Source organism: Pagrus pagrus (assembly GCF_965226575.1).
Source record: "Pagrus pagrus genome assembly, chromosome: 24".
Classification (NCBI taxonomy): domain Eukaryota; kingdom Metazoa; phylum Chordata; class Actinopteri; order Spariformes; family Sparidae; genus Pagrus; species Pagrus pagrus.
This window is the reverse complement of record NC_140206.1, coordinates 20762632-20781374: the sequence shown is the minus strand read 5'-3', so window position 1 is coordinate 20781374 and position 18743 is coordinate 20762632. Positions and strand designations below refer to the sequence as shown.

At 40.9% G+C, this 18743-nt stretch overlaps 2 long non-coding RNA genes across 2 annotated transcripts; one reads left to right on the top strand and one right to left on the bottom strand.

Annotated features, from left to right (window-relative positions):
• The first annotated feature begins 13725 nt into the window (after positions 1–13725).
• Positions 13726–17044, top strand: LOC311253095. The gene is made up of 3 exons (XR_014621616.1): positions 13726–14152; positions 14752–14849; positions 16917–17044. It is a non-coding gene; the product is annotated as an uncharacterized lncRNA (long non-coding RNA).
• Positions 17045–17222: 178 nt separating this feature from the next.
• LOC311253094 lies at positions 17223–18469 on the bottom strand. The gene is made up of 3 exons (XR_014621615.1): positions 18239–18469; positions 17751–17929; positions 17223–17359 (listed from the first exon to the last, which is right to left on the bottom strand). It is a non-coding gene; the product is annotated as an uncharacterized lncRNA (long non-coding RNA).
• Positions 18470–18743: the final 274 nt, after the last annotated feature.

Here is an 18743-nt window from a genome sequence, read left to right as displayed (position 1 = left end):
TTTCCTCTCTTTTCCCACACTTTTCTCCTTCCACCTCCCCCCCGCCCATAAAGACTATTGTTCCCCAGCTTTAGCTCAGTCGGTAGAGCATGAGACTCTTAGAGGATAACTACCGTTTTTTACAACCTGGACCTTATTTCTACCATAAAATATGATCATTTACTCACCCAGATAACTTTGGTGTCATTTGAAGTCGTTTGGACGATCATTAGACCCAGTGTGGCGCTGGTATGTCCATATAATGTGAATGACGGGGCACCGAAACACAGCCTCTATATAACGCATTATCTGCCACGGAACTAGTTCATTTCACCAATATTTTGTCATGATACGCTAGTGCTATTCCCCTCTGAGTCCGGGCTTGTCTGTTATCAACATCCGGGGTCAAACTAGCAGTAGCAGCTACAGGTAAACAAGCCGGCTGTCGCGGGTGAGTGCAGCTCAGAGATGACATCTTCCAGGTCAGAGGTAGTGGGTCAACCTACAGACCCTGGATGTTGACAACAGACAAGCCCGGACTCAGAGGGGAATAGCACTAGCATATCGTAACAAAATATTGGTGAAATAAACTAGTTTCGTGGCAGATAATGCTCATAGAGGCTGCGCTTCGGTGCCCGGATCACTCGCATTACGCCAGGTTCAGACAGGACGCCATAGCGTGTTAACTGATGGTGTCGTTCACATAGGAAGCGCCGGGGCTCTGCTCGTTTCGGCATCTGGTCTATTTTTTTCGTGTGCCGCGGCCAAATGTGTCAAGCTGGGCAGAAAGTCAAATAAAGCAACAATGAGACAATCCGGTCGATTTTCAAAATAAAACAAATTTCAAAATAAAACTATTTTCGATAATTAAACCCGCCGATTGACAGAAAACTACTCATTACTATGAAGTGGACATACATTTACAGTCGTCAGGAAAACATGGCGTTCTAATTTTATGCGGTTATTTACTTTCCTATGGTGAAAAACAGCTCCAAGTGTGACTACAGAACAGCTGAGGAGCAGAGCCGTTTGCCGACCAGCCCGGAGAAATTCGTGTCTGGTGTGAACAGAAGGGCCGTGGCTCGTGCGAGAAAATCCGATTGCCGCGCTCTGCAGTGCTTCGACGTCCTGTCTGAACCTGCCATTATATGTATATACGCGGCGCTCCACTGGATCTAATTTCGTCTAAACGACGCCAAATGACACCAAAGTTATCTGGGTGAGTAAAGCATCATATTTTATGGTAGAAATAAGGTCCAGGTTGTAAAAAACGGTAGTTATTCTTTAATCTCAGGGTTGTGGGTTCGAGCCCCACAGTGGACGCCAAAGTTTTGTTAAAATAATTCTGCAATAATTTAGAACTGGAGGAAGGAGATCGGAGTCAGCTCAAAATTCAAACAAGGGTTTAATCTTGTACAAGAGGAGCATTCACAAAGCAACACGCAGGTCTGTTACAAAGTGAAGACTCTATGTCTGAGAAGAAACGCATGGTATTTATCTGTCTCTAGAGGAGGGGAGGGGAGGGGCCTAGTGAACCTGAGTGAGCGGTGTGAGAGAGGTGGAGAGGAGTGCTGCGCATAAGGACTGAGAGAGATGCTGCGCACACACAAACTCTGTGAAGAAATACAAGTGATTTGCTGAACTTATAGAAGAGAAACTACAACAAAAATATCGATCTCATCACGCTAGTATCGATCCGATACCAATACTCTCCTTGGTATCGACACTATCGATATGTGGAACGATCCTCCCACCCCTAGTGTGCACACTATTGCCTGGCGTTCATCGGGAGAGGGCTCTTTCTGGCATGCTCCAGTAGTTTGCGCCGAGCAGGGTATTTGTATGGTAAGCATGAGTGCTGTTATACCTTTACTCTACTGATTTTATAGGCATCATGGTGTTACAGCTGCGGTGATTTCGTGGTTTTACAGCGGTGTCGGCTGTGCTGTTTGGTGCAGTTTTGGGAGGATTTTGAGGAGTGTGGAGTCTGCTCTCTGCCCTCACCACGAAACTGTGACAGTGTTTTGGGGCTGGATGTTAGGCTCTCTTCGCTTGGGTAAGCTTGCTCTTTTATAGTTAATGTCTGCTAACAGGGACGGACTGGCCATTGGGCAATAATAAAATATTTGTAGAAGAACATTCCCCTCTGGTCTCTGCTGTTTGGGGTGGTCGCTCCCCTAACAGAAATAATTGTGGTCTTGCACCCTGTCCCAGTCACTCCACTCGGTGACAGATACACTAATAATAAATGTAATTTATTAATCACTGGCGATCAATAAAGCACTCGCTTTATGTGATGGAGCACCACCTCCATGGTTTGTCTGTTTGAAAAATCCGGGGGGAATTAATCAAATCCGACTGGACAAGGTTAACTTGTAACAATTCTAATCAATTTCAGATCAATTTATTCAATCTCATAGCTGAAGTAGTGATTTCTACAGTATCCATCGGTTCTCCACATTAAAAACAAACCTGCACAGACAACGACATACGGCTAAATATGTTTATTAACTAGATAAATCAGGGTGAATAAATGAAATGGTAATTTAAACAACAACAAAAGATAACAGTAAATTTGGAGTCTGTAATGATTAAGGTAATGGGATTATATGAACATGTGCGGATGGTAAGATTGCGGGTCGGTTGAAGCCTTCAAATATTACAAGAATAATTTTAGTACTAACAAAACCCTAACCGAAATTCTCTTAAGCTAAACAGATATGAATCAGAAGCCAAAAGACACCAACTCGTGTTTCATGTGTGAATCCAGCTGTTATGAGCGATGGAGAACCTACTTTCTTAGCAGAGTTGTGGAGTCAGCAGCGGCGGGTTTCTCTCCAGTGATTTGCGACTCTAGCTGGCAGTCCTGGTCCAATGGCCGAGTGTCGCAGCTCGTCCGGTATCCGCCGGTTGGCGACCTCGGTCCGATGTCGTAGGAAGAGCTCGTCCATTACCGAGCCGGTGACAATCTTGGCTCTATGCCCAGCGGGATGGTACTGCTAGTGAGCATTGGGGTCAGAGCCGGTATGGCTTGTCAAAGAGTTTCTTTCACTGGAAACAACTTGCACGGTTTAGGACACAGCAAGTTGCTGTAGTGTCGTGATGATGATTTTAATAAAGATGTACTTCTTTGTTGCTTCGAGTGGCTCTCAGGCTGTGACTTTGTAAACTAAATTTAACTTCTTGAATAAAATAACTGAGGATGATACATTCCGTTATTACTCAATACACGATAATTTAAATTAAGTTCACTTCCTCTAAATCAGGTTACAATACTTAACTGTATAAAACAAATTAAAACAGAACTTCGTTCTGGTAGAAACTTAATAAAAAGAAGTTAATATGGTGAAAAATATAAAAGTGAGAAAAATCAAGGAGTGAGCACTTCTGCTGAGATCGCTGTCTTGAAGCGTGTTTCAAAGTAAAAAATAGAGAGCAGAAAAATTAAAAGAAGAGAGTTTTTAAGAGTAAGTTTTAAGAGTAAGAGATTTCGAGAGAGAGCGTTAAGAGTAAGAGTAGAGAGAAGTGATGTCTCTGTTTTGTTGTCTCCAAATGGCGGGCGTGCCTGGGGGCAGGGCTGCCGGCTTTTTGTCTCCAAGTAGATAGTAGAAAGTGTGAAAATTCACAGGAACTTACTAAAACTAAACTTTAGTTTTAAATGTTTCAAAACCATGCTTCACCTCCCCCAGAATGTCACCATGGCCTAATATGTGGACTTTGTCTTACACAAAATCATGTCATTATTAAAACCACTTTAACATTCAAAAAGGAATTAAAACTGGATCAAAACATCTAAACACACTTCATTATACAGAACAACTAACCATTCATATATTTCTTACTTATTAAACAGGGCATATCAATTCACTGGTAATAATCCAAAAACGTATTAACAAGATGATTAAAAAGTTCTTCCCATTCATACCAGGACTCATCCTTATAGGGTACTGTGGTTCCACAGAACACAGGACATTTTACACGTTAAATTTGATCTCAGTCAATCTTAATCGTAGAGAAATGTAAGAAAATCAGATTAAATAACTTTTCTGTTTAATATTTTTTTTTTAAATTAGGAAGATGAGGTTCTGGCTTAATAGCTATTTAGAATCTTGTTGAAATCTGGAGAAGTGTAGGGAACTTCACAGTGGAATGCAACCGATGAGAAAAACAAGATTGTACATTTCTGAGCCGTTGACCAGATCAGTAACGAAGAGGGGGGTTTTACCAGACCTTCACTCTGGGAATGTGTGCGTGTGTGTATGTTAATTTGGATCAGGAGAGAACATAGCAAATCTGCAATTGAAAATGAGATTAAAAATGGCTAAGACATAAAATAACACATGGTCACAGTTCTTCTGTTCCTCTTGATGTCTGGAGAGTGGATTAATTTGATGATGAACCTCTACTTGTCCTCCTTACCAGGTGAAGAGGATAGCTCATATCTGTAAAGGAATGTTTGCCTTTCAGAAAACAAAACCTCAATTAAAAGCAGAGGCAAGGGACATGTTTTCCTACATTTGTAAAAGGACTTTTTTTTTACTCTGGTATGGTTAGTCCCTATTCAATGTGTAAAACCCAAATACCTTAAGAACATTCTTGTGTCCATGTTGAAGGATAAAATGTACAGGTTTATGGCCACTGATTAGAAAAGACAGACCTAGTTTACATTTCCCTAAAGATAGCCATTTCACACAAAGAAGGATCAACCAGACTTGAATCTCTATCTGAGCCAAGTTATCCATCTGTGATTTAGTCAGGTTTAAGCAATACTGCTGAGACCATGGAATGTTTTGAAAGCCTGACGCTGAACACTCACGCATTTACGATTTGTACATCAGCTAGTCAAAAGCCATTGCATTTACAAACTGCATCAGAACACTTTATACCAGAAACAAACATCAAGAAACATGCATGTTGTTACAAGGACAGGCTTACTTTTAGTGCCAAATCAGGGCATGCATGACACACCAAGTTCTCCTGTTCACAAATACATTACCACAAATTAATAATTTAGACTTTCTCAAAAGACAACCTAGACTGTGATGGAGTACATGGCAAGTTAGTTTCAAATAAGTTGATTTCCTTACAATTGTATTTTTAAACATGGGAAATTAATTTGACATTCAACAATTTCAGGAACAGTGTTTTGCTGAGAAATCAGACAATGCTTCGGTACCAGCCTTTTCATTGTATTCTCCATACTATTTAAGCTGAATTTTCCTTTTGAGGGCCGTAATGCGGTTATAAACACAAAATTTCAAGTTCTGTCAATTCCGACTCTTCAGAGCCTCTGGTTCAGCCCTTAAACATTTCTAGCATTCACTCTTTGATGGTACAATAAAAAAATGGATGAATCGATTCATTCGTCTCTCTACTGCCTTCAAATCAAATCAAATCAAATCAAATTTTTTTCTGTACAGAGACGACACCCTCTGTCCTTCGACCCTCGATTCGAGTGAGGAGAAACTTGCCCCCAAAAAAAGCCCTTTTAACAGGGGGGAAAAAAAAAACAAAAAAAAAAACTTCTGCTGGCTGCCAGGGTGTTCCTTTACCTGTAAGTGAGGACAAAAACAAATGTTTAAATAAAAGTAAATGGAAGGAGCTACAGTTCCTATAAGTTGTAAGTGTTTGTATCAGTATATGTATACCTCTATAGTAAAAGTGAAATTATGAGGCTGGTCAGACCTGGTATTACCATATGTCCTAAGTGATCTGATATAAACAGCTCTGTCTGTCAGTTCACAACTGACATTAACATGCGTCCGAGTGACCACTTATGATCACATCTCACTTTACTGCTCTAAACAGATTAACACGTACATCACCAAAACACAAATAATTGAGAATTTGTCAGAGACAGTGTTTCACAGAGTTTCTCCCAATTCAACAACTCACAAAATTGAGCTTTTTTTTTTTTCAGGGAGTTTGGGGACTTTCTCCATGGGTGACAAAAAAGAAGCCTACATTGGTTACTGTTTACTGTATTTGTAATATTTGACATGTTCACCGTCAATACAATGGTGCACGGTAATGGTAAGCTGGTAATTTGAGGTGCAGAGGTTGCATTAGACTTTGTCAGTGTCCGCCATTTTGGTGGACAAGGTACTTAAATATCATAATATAGTTTTGTGGTCATTTGATATACGGGGGGAAAAAAACAAAACTACAGAAAAGTGACCACATGTCCTTAAATTCTGTCAGTTGATTTGATAAACCTGATAGACATTCCATTTCAAACACCATTTCCCTTTATACAAATGGCAGCAGCAGCAGTGCCCCACTGTTGAAATTTTTTTTTTAAACTTTTTTTTATTGGGTTTTGCAGATGTACAGTATACATTTGTATCAAAACATTTACAAGGAGTTAAGTATACATTTTTTCTGTTTAGGAAAACAACAGAAAGAAAAAGTGGTCACTGAGGCATTGCTGCATGCCCGAACAACTAGACAACCACAATGAAGAAAATTAAATACAAAAAGTTGAAAAGTAGGACTAGGACAGAAATAGACAATTAGAAAGAAAAAGGAAAAAAACAAACAAAAAAGAAGCAAATGAGAAATACAGGCACATCAATCAGGTAATAGTAAACTGCAGTACAGAAAGCAACAGACATCCCAAGTCAAAGTAGCGACATATAACCCTCATCACAGCAGAAATAACATATCCACCTCTCTCTAAAATCTCAGTCCAGTAATTATACAGACCCTTTCCAAAAAAATAGAATATCAAGTTTATTTATTTCCATAATTCCATTCAAAAAGTTAAAGTTTCATAGATTATAGATTCAGGGCCCACAATTTAAACGATTTTAAGTATTTATTTGTACATAATTTGGACTTCCAGCTCTCGGTGCACGTTTGAGAGAAATATATTTTCTCATTAAATCCAGCCCAAAACATACAGTGATTCTGTAGAATTTTCTGGCTATTATTTGATGGTTCAGGATTTATAGGGTTAATGAGAGCAGTGATGCAGAGTCATTTTATGCTCTTAGTGTGCCATCTAGTGGAGAAAAGTTGGAGATTGTTCTCGTTTTTTTCCCGTTAATTTCCATCCCTGGTACAGAGTGTGAATGACGCGACATGAGCTGCCTTCACTGTTGTTTCCAGACTAGACCTTCTTTGCTTGTGCCCTCTATATTCAAAGGATTCGTTAGCATTGAATGTGAAACTTACCAAGCATAATGATCCTTGGAGTGATGGGGAGAGACAGCTGGGCCTCTGCATCTGCGGGAGTGGTAGTCACCTATGAATGCCAGTAAAGACAACAGTTATTTTAAACAAACTAGACGGTATTATCTCTAGGGGAAAAAAATGCTTTTTGAAATTTGTTGATAAGGACACAATGTGCCATGTTTTTTGTTGCTCTGATGGTTTATGCATGTTTACACCCCTTGGAAATAAAAAAAAATGAACAAAGTGCCACACTAACCTTATGCAAGGCTACAACAATTTTCTCTTAATAATGAAAATATTGTGCACACAATATTGTGTATATTGTGTGGACAACAATGACTAAACCCAGCATGCTCTACAAAAGAATTGAGATAGAAGCTTGCACCATGTGGGTCATAGTGTGAGATGAGGTCTATCAATGAAAAAGTGCTCAATCACCAATAACATAAAGGTGCCCTCAAACTATATACCTGGCCTGAAACCCATTGCGTCAAACTATTAACAAACATAAACTACAAACTCCTAGAAAGACAGGATTGCCAGATGAAAACCTGCATTTACTTGTAGTACAAGATGCCATTGGAGGCTCGCCAACCTGCAATACAATTTGGGGGGTGTTAAATGTTTCACTCTAATCAGGGAAAATTATTCTGTAAGCAATAAATGTGACAATTAATTGTTGAAAACAGAGGAGGAGCTTACATCAGCAAGGAGAAAAGGTGAATTCTCTTGCTCTTTGAAGTGTGCCAACATCACAAGCATTGCTGCTAGGCCATCAGTTCCTTCTCGGTCCTCCTTTAGGGTTTCCTTCAGAACAGCTCTTACTTCCTTCCTCCACCTTGTAATCTGACTACTGAAGTAATGCAGGAGTCTTTTACCCTTTTTGTCCAAGTCTCCGTTCAGTCTTCTGTACAGTTCAACATTGGTGAGAGTGGTGAAGTGTGACAATAAAAACTTCTGTGTAAAGAGAAATGGCCACTCTTTACCCACATCCAGAAGGCTTGTGGAAGGGTTTGCATTGATGTATTCCCGCTGTTTGGCATAAGTGATTGCCATTAGGGGTTCTACCGTTCCTCTCTCAGCGCCCTTGAGTCCCTCTCGGCTGAATATATCCAACATCTACAGCTTTTTTTTTTCTCTAATGAAGCTGTTGTTTCCCCATCTGGATAGTCCTCTGGCTGCCAACGAACACACCCATAACTGTCGACTCTTACACATGTAGCTACCGCTGGCTGGTCATCATCACCATTCTCATCATCTCTCTGGGTGCGTTTGGGCTTCCTCAGATGGGAAAGAGTGTTGCCTCGATTAAAATATTATACTCTGGTCTTGAGCTGATTTAAAACACTGAAATACCCGCATCCAATTAGCTCCCCCTCTTCAGTTTTGTCTAAAAAGCTATTTGGATATTTTTGAGTTATAGCTTTTGCCACTACCACGCACTCTCTGCGAGTAAGGTTCAAGGAATGCTCTCTCATCGCATCAACGGTGACTTTCATCAAGTGTCGGCGATCCTCTGGAGATGGCATCTCACCAGCATCTACTGCTCTTCTAAGAGTCGGCCTCACTTTGTTCCATGGCACCTCAAAACTGTCCACCCATGCAGAGAAGGGACTGGTGGGTGATATGGGGCATGTGCTGGAAGAGGCAACTGGCAGAGGCTCAGTCGATGACGGGCTCAGCTGGGGATTGGCAGGACCTGCATTACATACATGTGAGAGAAAGCACACAAAAGGTTGTGATCAGTTTGATACCACAAAATAATGTCCTCCAGATTTTCTATATAACCCCATATTAGGTATAGGTCTGCAAGCAGTTTGATCATTGATGAATCTGTCAATCATTATCTGGAAAAGACTTAGACATTAAAGTCACAAATTAATGAGCAAAAAACAAACAAAATTGCAGGAAAACAGTTTAATACTCTGTCATTATGAAGTCATAAATCTGTGATGAAAAACCTCCCATCTGATAAGCTGAAATCAGAGAATTTGGACTTTTGATTAATTTAGTTATTGATTAATTGTTATTAACAGATATGTTAATTAAAGCAACTGTAATCTCACCTCATTTCAAGGAATGAAGAATCTTTCTGCACTGAATGGGTGTGAGCAGATGTTTGATGTCATCTTCTTGAATGAACTCCAGATCATCACCTACTTTGGTCACCAACTCATTGACCAAAGTTTCAAGTTTTGCTTCATCTAGCTGTGATAGCATGGTCTGTATTGTCTTCTCAATGGAGTCCATTATTCATTCTTCTGAAACACAGAATGATGCAGAGCAACAAGATTAAGACCAAATTGATTATATACAGAAAGAGGGTAATAATCTGCAAGCTTGTCTACAGTCAAACACTTGTACTGTGCTTCCGAGTTGCTTCGTAAGCAATACACACCAAGATCCACAACAGGCACAGACTGATACTGCTGGACAACAAAATGCACGTTTGACTCATTTATCAGTATCAACAGTATTTTCCCAAATAGATACCCTGTGTCATTTTGGTCCACTACAACAGTCATGCCTCTTTTGTACAGAGTGCCTTTGAAAGTGACAGAGGGTGTTTCAATAGTGTGTTCTGGGTGGAGACCCTTGAGACTGACAGCTCTCTGAATGCCAATCTGGTACAGTTGGTCATCAAATTTACTTGGTTGGCCCATTTGCAGAATTGGTGGAAATAAGCTACCAGCATGTAAATATGCTTGTAGCAACTGGTGTCGTTCTGCTAAAGTACTGCAGAGGTTTTTAAAATTGTGAAGTTTCCTTGCACATTGCTTAAAATATGAGTGCTTGCTTTCGAAGCGCAATGTCCACAACCTAATGAGGGGACCAAACCGAAGAATGAGTTCTGGGTAATGGACAAGATAGTGGTGTTTGGCTTTCAGTGTCTTTTCTGCGAATGTGGCAATTCTTAGCTGGATGTATTCCTCAATAAGAATCTTAAGATATGCTACTTGGTTGGTATGGGTCTTAGGTGCACATATCAAATCCACAATTTCTCTGAGCTTTAAACACAACTGCCACACCTCGTCATCAAGTGGATTTTTGATTCTGTCTCCAACCAGAATAGGAAAGAGACGTAAGAGGCACCAGTTCTGAGCAGCATGCCCTCCCAGCTTTTCCCGATCTGATTTTACCTCACATGGCTTGTTATTTGCATCACTGCCTAGGTATGTGAACTGTGATTTAGTCTGATTCAGTTGACCATAGGTAAAGTGCTTGTGTTACGGTTCACTAGAACACGGAGCTGGACCCAGAAGCAGACACAGACTCGGAGATTGCCAAAAAAGAACAATGAGTGTTTATTGGCTCAAAGGAGAACAAAAAGCGAACACGTGGAAGCCACTTCATGTGCTGAGGGGAATCTTGATCCAGAACAAACACAACGGCAGGTGAGGACGCAGACCGGCAGAAGGCGGACAGGCAGGCAGGTACCGGCGAGAACACACTGGGATCTGAAGGCAGGCAAAAACACAAAAACATTAGCTACAAGCTAATTGGCACGAGAGAAGATACACACAGGTGTGGCCGAGGCAGAAGCGATACCGCGTATGACGACTGAATACTCTGGCGAGGATTGAAGGGAAGCCAGGGTTCATATACAGCCAGGGAATGAGGATAATGAGGTGCACCTGGTACTGCCTGCTGGTGAAACCACGCCTCAGCCACACACACTCACACTGCAAAAAGGGAGGATTAAAGGGACACCACAGGATAACACAGATGACATCATGACAGCTTGCCCACTTTCACTAAGTGTTTAATGTACATAGCAAGATCAACTGAAACAACCCCTTCAAAGAGGTCATGACCCAGACATGGAGGGAGTCCTGGCTGGCAAACATGATAATATTTCAACTGATTGAAAACTGAGTCAAACTTTATTCCATTGATCATTTCCTGGTTTGAGGCTATCTGTGCCACACTGTTTTTGTGACTCTCTATGGTTCTTTTAGGACCAGATTTGATGGGATCTGTCTGAAAAGATTCTCTGTCTATGACACAGTACTGGCAAAAATGTGGGCTTTTACTGAAGTTTTCAGTAAACCCACCAATACTGGTGTGACCCCAGATTATCTCCAGTAATGGAAATCACAGAGCCTTTTACCGTCTCCCAATCACCATATTCAATTCCATTTTCCTCCATTTGTTTTAGGTCATTGACTAAAGTGGAGAACACTTTTTCTTGTCCGAAAAAACGGAAATCCTCCTCTCTGCACAACATAAATTGCATTGGATCAATGGAAGACCTGTTGTGTGGGGCTCTCTGCAAGTGTCATGTACGTCGCCAATATTTTGTGTTTTTTTCTGCCTGAGCCCAGTGGGTTCGCAACTTCAAATGAGTCCTGATACAAGATGACAGACAATGAAGATAGTGATTCTCGTAAAAGTATGTTTTCTTTAATGTTTCTACCATCTGTCACGTCTTCCAGAACATCAGGAGTTGTTTCTGTGTCAGCTTTAGCATACTGCTATAGTGATTTGCAGAGGTGGGAGAAAGTCCCTATGTTGCAAGTCCAAGTAGAGTCTCAAGTCTTTGCTCTCAAGTCTCGAGTAGAGTCTCAAGTCTTTGCGCTCAAGTCCCAAGTCAAGTCCAAGTCCTAAGATTTTTGTTTCGAGTCCCAACCAAGTCCTAAGATTTTTATTTCGAGTCCCAAACAAATCGATTATAATTAATGATACGTATCATGACCACGTCTCAATTGTTAAGTTGTTTATATTTTATTGTTAATGTTCTGCCACTTATTCATATGTTTATTTTTATTAATATTTTATTGTAATATGCTTTGTCAATATAAGCACTGCCTTCTCATGCCAATAAAGCTATTTAAAATTGAAAAAAATTGAGAGATATCTTTAGTATCTTTTTTTTTAGTGTATTGGCATTAATTATACAGCCAAAACTGATAACAGGAGTGCATTTGTAAATCAATAGACAATAGACTTTGGAAGGTATTTCTCTTTTTATTTCTACACAAACTTGCTGTATTGCTATCGGACAATGTGGTTTCCAACACAGACACTCACCCAGACTGACTAGAAAGTCCTCCCCACCCTGGACATAGGACCAGCCGGATTGTCCACCTTCCTCCCCGTGGACTCTCTGACCAGCTGACTGAGGCCGCCCGACTGTCACCGTGATGGAAACACACGTCAAAACCAGTTCAATTTGAAACTTGCACATAAAAACTTCAAAACCAGCTGCACCCAGACGTGACCAGGTTGAACCACTGGTCACGGCTCTGGTTCCTCTTAGTGTCAAATGTCAAATGAGTGATTAACACCAGGAACATCAAGCCTACGTGTTGCAGTTAGCTGATGTGAGCAGCTGAGCCGAGTCACAAAAATGTGACAAAAACTCTTCACACAGGTGTGCATTCAATGTAACACTAGAAATAACTATGACAGATAAACACAAAGAGCTGCTGTCAAACATTTTTGAACAACTACATTCAGTTAGGAGACACTTTGAGTGAAGCTCCTCTCAAAAGTTTTCACAAACACAACTTTTTCCACCATCAGTCAATGATTAAAGACTTAAAGAAGATTTTTGGGTCAAGCATCCGATATTTATGTAGGAAATAGTGGAGTGACCTTTTCAAAATATAACTGGCTGCACAGCTGCAGTGCCTGCATAATAATGAAGCAGCTGCCGTCCACCGAGACGTGCTGTGGCCGGTGGAAATGCTCTCATTCGATTCGAGTGGCTAATCATCAGTGCATGCATGTTACTTACATTTCTTTGTGCCCCCTCTCCAAATGGCGATTAAAATTCGATGTTGTTTTAATCCCATCTGCAATTTTGGCACCACACACCTTGCACACGGCTTTCCGCCCCTTGCTGTCCACCTTGTACTGCTTGAAAGCAAACAAAATTATTGTTGGAATGGACATTTTAGCTAACGTGGTCTCGTCGTCTCCGGTCTGTTACCTGTGCGTAAGGTAACGTGACGTAGGGACGTGACATAGGGACGTGACGTGGCGACGTGGAGTACAGACGGCGCTACTACTTTATGACACTAGGTGTCACTGACGGCCGGGATTTCTGGCTGGCTGCTTCAGTATAACATTGATGTGACACTTTTTAAAATATTTTAATATTTGTGCTTGCTGCATGTGACTTGACTCGAATTTCAAGTCAAGAGGGTTAAGTCCAAGTAGAGTCTCAAGTCTTTGCTCTCAAGTCCAAGTAGAGTCTCAAGTCTTTGGCATCAAGTCCCAAGCAAGTCCAAGTCTTTTTTTGATTTGATCAAGCGAGTCATAAGTCATCAAAATCGGGACTCGAGTCCAAGTCAAGTCTCAAGTCTCGAGTCCAAGTCCACACCTCTGGTGATTTGATTGTATCCTTGATGGGCACATACTGATAGAACCTCTCTTTGCCTTTAGCATCAATGCCCAAGTAAGTCCTAACAGGCTCAACATAGTTAAATCTGCTCTTAAAGCTTGGGTCTGCAATTCGGTACAAAAGCATGATTTATCATATTTGTATAACATTTCTTAACATCCTGACAGCAATCAAAATATTAAATAATTTGAAAAAAAAACCCAAAATAAGTCCATTATCTCTGGCAGCTCCAGGGCTGTAAAAACGTCTCCCAATCCTTGTTAACGGCCCGAGGATGTTGTATGGACGGACTACCTGTCAATCAATGTGCCCTTACCTGACCACCCGCCCCACCCTCTGCTGAGTCTGCGCAGCAGTCATTGCGCGTGACCGGCTTTCTACACTGGAGCTATGGCGGACTGTTTACGACGAGACTGGCGGAGAAACTACAGCCACACTTCTCATCACCAGCGCTACCTACAGCAGCTTACACTGCTGAACAGAGACAGAAAAGAGAGAATAAACTCAAGAAGGCTATCAAGAAAAGAAGTTAGACAGTGCAAGAAGTAAAACGAGTCAATATCGGAGCGGGTTTTCAGTGATGGTGACAACTGAAGGAGTCGAAGACCTGAGGACGGACGCCATGGTAGCTGTGTCTCTGTTGGACAGGTAAGAGCTGGTTTGTTTTGTTGGGGAAATGTATCATTACTCTGCATTATGTAGTCAACGTAGCTAACGTTAGCTCCTTATGTTGCTGTCGCATGTATTCACCCAACACTAACGTTAGCCGGTTGTAGCTAACGTTAGCTAGCTAGCTAACGTTGAAATGTTTCCATTTTCCAGCTAGCTAGCTAACGTTAGCCGGTTGTAGCTGACGTTAGCTAGCTAGCTAGCTAAAATAACAGACTGCTGCCGTATGAAACATATTTACATGTGACGTCACCGTTTACACGCAGACCAACGTTTACATATATTGTGGATCTGATCCATACAGCAGTGTTCACACATACACTGCTACTCTGGGCTGTTTGGACATTAGCCAGACGAGCTGTATGTGAGGGGCGGACTAGTTCTTGTGTGCAACACATGTGAAAGGCCAAGTCCACTGTTCAGAGGTCATAGGAAGATTACATACATCTGTGATTGTGGTTTGCATTGTATTTGTGAGCCGCTGTTGTAAGATGGTACTTATGTGACGTTCATTCTTATAGCCTTTGAACTAGACGTTTTAGAAATGTGCTGATGTTGCCTATTTCTGTGTCCTATAGTTATGAGAGGGACGCATCAACTTCCAGCCTTGAAGCGTCAGTTCAGAGCAGAACCATGCCCTGATGTTTCCACTATTACTGCAGAGTCTCTCTGACAGGTGAGTGTAACTTGATGCTGATAGCAACATGGATCAAACCACTGTTATTCATGTAATATGTGTCTTTGATGGAAACATTTCATGTATGCATGTGTCCTTCTTTCATATCAAGTTGGTTTGCTCTATGTGCATGAATGTGCTCCTTAGCAGGGATACAATAGGAAAAGGAATTACATCATTTCTTTAGCTGCACCAGGAAAATGCTTCAAGTACTGGTCCTAGCAGTCACATGTTGGCCTACTGCTTGAGACTATTGCATATTAGTAAGACATTTTTTAAAAGAAAATAGACTTTGCATTTCAGTTCATCATCTGACTGTCAGCTGACCATAGCAGAATGTGGGAAACACAGAATGCACCTGACAATCCCTATAAATAATCGCTTGCCACCATCACATAAGCTTCCCATTAGGGCTGTAACGATTCATCGAGTTACTCGAGTTACTCGATTACAAAAATTGGTCGAGGCAAAAACTCTGCCTCGAAGCGTCGTTAAATTCCTATGACGCGCAGGGATCTTGAATGTTCCACACGAACCCGCCGGAGAGCCTCTCCGTACTCTCTGGGAGCGGAGTGTCCGTCACTCCGTCGAGGGGAAACGGAGACTGCAAGGGCTGTGATTGGTCCTCTAAACTCACGTCCTCACGCTGGTTCTCCAGCAGCCCGGGGGGGGTTGCATTGCGTATCCGCCACCACGACGGAGAACTGCGAAGGCTCGAGATGACATGCCAGAGCAGAATCAGTTTGTGCGCGTTTAAAAAACGTAGATATGATATCTGCTTTACAGACAGTTGAGACCGACGTGACATGTTCTCTCTCTCTGTCTGTCTGTAAGTGTGTGTGCACGTGTGTTTGTTCACGTCGGTCCGGAGCTCCTCCCTTCGTAAAACAGAGCGGAGGAGAATTGTAGATGCGCGACGATGAAGAAATTATTAATTAAATGAACACGGTCCGGACCGGTTCTATAGGAAAAGTGACCTTAAATGACTTCTGTTGTGATTTGGTGCTGTGTATAACATAAAATTATATATAACACAGCATGCGTCCACACACATAGGTTGCTAGGTTACCATAGCAAATAGGCCTATCCCAGAGATTATATATTATTTGTTAGTAGGTGGTTAGAAGGTGCAATCCCTTTTTGTAATGTTGTATAAGACAACACTAAGGCAAAATGGCCATTACTATTTAAGTTTGTATTGATTCATAGTGTTGCATGTTATACATGTTTTACAGTAAGTTGAAACTGTATTGTTATTTAATTGTTTGCACTTGCACTAAATGAGTAAATTGCAATAAAGTTTTTGAGCCAAATGTTGGAGTTGTAAGAAATACCTCTTTTTTTTAAAGAAATAAAAGCCAAATGGTTGATCATTTTACAGCCACATCATTTTCGTCATGCATTATTTGTTTTGGTTGTTTAAAAATGCAAAAAAATATATATATACGATTAATCGATTAATCGATCGATAAAGTGCTAGATTAATCGATTCCAAAAAGAATCGATAGCTACAGCCCTACTTCCCATCACCCACCTAACCCCAGACTTCATTTTTTTTTTACATAGCAACAGTCCTGTGTTGTCTTTGAGCGAATCAATAACATTTTTATGCCCCATAAACACATTTAGATGTAACTTTATGTCCTGTAAACACATTGAGTTCTCCATCCTTATCCAGTTTTCTGTAATTATTATAATTTTTTGCAGAGGATGACATTCCTTTCTCTTAGGCCAGGTACTCTAAGGTGTACAACAAGAAGTCCAGCAAGTAGAGCTTGTACACACTACTATAAAAATGCATAGAAAAAACAATGAGAATGTGAAACTATGTAAATTACTCTGAAAGTTACATTTTGCTCACCCCTCAAAAAGTAGAATTGGTAAATATGAAATGACTGTAAATGGCACAATTCTGATGTAACAGAGACTATTTCTGGTTGTTTTCAGGAATATTTGTCACTGTATAAAATGCAACTCAGGTTGTGGTGTTATAATAAATTGAAATTAATTTCAAGGGCCTTGAAAAGCTGCATTTACTGTCAGATAGTAATTGTGTTCTTTCTACAGGACAGTTGCTGCCAAGACAGTAGGGGATTGAGACAGCACCGACATCAACAGCATAACCAGTCAAGAAACCTCTGGATGTCCTTCCTGTATATAGTTGTTTATGCTAATTGTACTGTATATTGTGTAAACGATAAAAGGTATACTATTTGTATACTATATTTGTAGTTTTATTTACTTACATGTGTTCCAAGAAATGGAATAAACAAGAGTCTTACCTAATTCAGTTGTTATTATTAGTGCATCATGTAAAGTGTAAGAACTGTAATGGGATGGTTGTTTATGCTGAAGTGTAAAGAAAAGGCATTTATCATTTTCAAGACTTTATTCAAACAAGTTAGAGATGATGCAAAACAAGGAGTAAATACAGAACGACAAATAAATAGGTGTCAGGCAGAGTTCAGCACTTGATGTGACTGCTCCAAACGTAGTCCTTGAATTGTGGCCTGTAAAGCAACAGATGAGCAACATGATAAGATATTTTTATGGAACAGAACTCGACTGTCCTCAGAATACTGTAAACATACACACTTTCAATGGTCAATACTTTATACATTCCTGGACAAAACTGTACAGATGTCCCAGTTTATATTACATTAAGAAATAAAAAGGACCAGCCCTTGATCTTTCTTCACATGTTTCTACTTACTGTGTTTATTGTTATGCACCAAAACACAAATTCAAATGGTGAAAAACTACTTGGCAAAACATGTGATTCTGAACAGGGCACGTGTGTCCAAGTTACATGCCTGGTCAATATACTGTACAAACACAAATAGTTGTAGGTGGTTATCAGGGGACAAAAAGCACCTGTAATGTTCTACTTTAGATGCTGACCTGCTCATGTGCAATCCTTTGAGCTTGAAGATCTACTCGATCTATGAACACCTGCTCCTTGACCTGTCGCCCTCACGTCCACGGCCTCTGCCTCCACTCATGTCCTCCTCTGACGGGATGATGTGCTTCGCTCTGGCGTGTCTTCAACATCAGTCAACAATGCTGTCATCGTCGAAGCTCTAACATGCAAAACATCGTATCATCATGAGTCCAATACAATATTCACGTTCGTCTGTGAATCACTGAGGGAAACGAAAAAATAAAACACGTAGCAGGCCCACCACTAATCTTGATGTTTTAGCTTTTCCATATCTAATGTTAGCATAGCCAGCTGCTGCTAGCTAACCAGCAATGAGTTACAACATCAAAACCCACTTTCAAAACAATGTCTCAATGCTAAAAAAAAAGCTAAGTTGACAGCTATCAGTGCTAGCAATGACTATGTTGGTTGTATACGTTCAATTTGATTATATTAGGTGTTTACTTACAGGTGAATGAGACATCGTAAAGTTATTGGTAGTCGGACGTTGTGAGACAAAATGATGCGCTGTCCTCCTCACCGCTCGTGAGGACTCGGACTCCGTCGGCGGTGTTCGGCAGTCTTCGGACGGTGCGCGTTCATGGTTTGGGGGGAGCGGCTTCGGAGAGAGGCCTGAGTGCAGGGGGCGGAGTTTACTGGCTGGATACTTTCAAAATCTTTCACGGTCTTGATGGTTTTTCCAACTTGCAGACCCCAGCTTTAAAGAAGGTTTTACGGCTTTGATCTGTTCTAAACACTCGTTGCACATTTTCAGGTTATCTTTTGAGAGATCATCAAGAAGCCTCTTAATGTCGCTTTCAGGCACATTCAGCTTTGTTAACTCTTCATGCATCCTAGACAAAAGATGAGTCAAACCAGTTCCTCTATTAAGGTCTGAATTGTACTGGCTGGTAACAGCATTTTAGCCTGCATTCGGAGATAAAACATGGCCAGATTGTTCATAAAACCATCTG